The following is a 2,500-nucleotide window of genomic DNA, read 5'->3' as shown; positions in this document are numbered from 1 at the left end:
AAATAATTTTGATTATTCAGATTCTATTAATATTAGCTATTGTAAATAATATTAATCAAATGAAAAGTTTTTAAATTGTTAGGATGTATTTAGCAAGTTATGCTTTCCATACATAAAATAAAAATATATTATGTATAAATAATATTAGTGCTTGTAAAAGGATTAAGATTAATAAAACTAGATATATACTCTTAATACAATAAAAAGTAATAATTTAAAAGAATGTAAAAATATTTATTTAGCTGATAAATTTAAAATGGATAATAAATTTTAAATTTTTATTAACTCTTATTTATTATATAATATTTATTTGTAATCCTTATGCAAAATAATATATGACTTGAACAACGTACATGGGGGCGTGTATACAATTAATAAATTTAGGTAGAGAAATATATTTTGAATCAATAATTTATAAGTTCACAACAGAATAGTCAGATTTTTATTGTCTATTAAATATTTTTTAGCGAATAACTATTATGTATTACTAGAATATAATAATAATTTTTTTTTTTTTTTTTTTTTTTTTTTTTACTTGAATGGTGTATACGTTTACACGGTGAATGTAAAAACAATTAATCAATTTATATAGAAAAATATATTATGAATTAATTATAAATAAGTTCCAATAAAATAGCCTGATTCCCATTGTGTATTGAAATTTTTTTTTAACCAATTAACTATTAATGTGAATTTGTACAATAAAAATTTTGTATTAATTCTGTAAATTATTATATATATTTGCATTATACAGTATTTAGAAGCATTTAAATGGATAAAAATTTTTTAGAAAATCTACATATGTATCACATGTATTATACCGGTACCCTGTCGCAATATAACATGTACGATTTGTATATAAAATAAAATGAAATTTTTTCCCTAAAATTTTTTAATGAATCCCGAAAAATTCTATATATTTTACCTTTATATAGTATTTAGGACTATTTAAAAGGATAAAATTTTTTTCGAAAATCTACATATGTATCACATGTATTATACCGGTACCCTGTCGCAATATAACATGTACGATTTGTATATAAAATAAAATGAAATTTTTTCCCTAAAATTTTTTAATGAATCCCGAAAAATTCTATATATTTTACCTTTATATAGTATTTAGGACTATTTAAAAGGATAAAATTTTTTTCGAAAATCTACATATGTATCACATGTATTATACCGGTACCCTGTCGCAATATAACATGTACGATTTGTATATAAAATAAAATGAAATTTTTTCCCTAAAATTTTTTAATGAATCCCGAAAAATTCTATATATTTCACCTTTATATAGTATTTAGGACTATTTAAAAGGATAAAATTTTTTCGAAAATCTACATATGTATCACATGTATTATACCGGTACCCTGTCGCAATATAACATGTACGATTTGTATATAAAATAAAATGAAATTTTTTCCCTAAAATTTTTTAATGAATCCCGAAAAATTCTATATATTTTACCTTTATATAGTATTTAGGACCATTTAAAAGGATAAAAATTTTTTCGAAAATCTACATATGTATCACATGTATTATACCGGTACCCTGTCGCAATATAACATGTACGATTTGTATATAAAAAAAAAATATACATTTTTTTCTAAAAATTTGCATTAATTCCAAAAATTTTTTAATAATTTATTATAATTATTAATGTTTATTGAATAATTTATTATAATGCATAAATTTCATTTAATAAAATATGATAAAAGCAAAAAAAAATTTTTTTGGTCCCAAAATAAAAATTTTTAGCTGAAAAAAATTTTTTTTTTAAAATTTTTTTCTTTAAATTTTGATTATTCTGTAAAGTTTATGATGTTTAAAGCCATTTTAAACATTATCATATTTTGAGTTTGAAGCACCGGGTGTAATGTCTTTAATATATATGATGGATAGTGCGTGTAAGTTAATGAGATGAATGTATATCTATGTATAACAGTGTATTAGTGGTATTACGTTCAGCAGTCTCACACATATGATATAGTATGGTATAGTATAAGTTGTTTATTTTTCATACTGTCCGTGTATCATTCAACAAAGGTGGTGTAGAGTTGTATATGGCTTGGTATGACGTTGTTGCAATTCTATGGACACTATGATATTACGGATGCACAGATAGAGGAATAACACTTATCGTATATGTATCATTTATGTATGTTGACTGTGTAATGAATACTAAATATAATAAAATAATACACTTTTTAATAGAATAACATTTGTTTCATGTTTTAGTATGATATTAAATGGTATAGAATAGGTTGTTTATTTTTCATACTGTCCGTGTATCATTCAACAAAGGTGGTGTAGAGTTGTATATGGCTTGGTATGACGTCGTTGCAATTCTATGGACACTATGATATTACGGAATAACAGAAAGAGGAATAAAACTTATTGTATATGTATCATTTATAACGTACTTTTATGTTGACAAGAATGAATGTATATCTATATGAAATAGTGTATTTTGTGGTATTATGTTCAACAGTCTTACATA

Source organism: Chrysoperla carnea (assembly GCF_905475395.1).
Source record: "Chrysoperla carnea chromosome X unlocalized genomic scaffold, inChrCarn1.1 SUPER_X_unloc_61, whole genome shotgun sequence".
NCBI classification, from domain to species: domain Eukaryota; kingdom Metazoa; phylum Arthropoda; class Insecta; order Neuroptera; family Chrysopidae; genus Chrysoperla; species Chrysoperla carnea.
Note: the sequence above shows the minus strand (reverse complement) of the source record.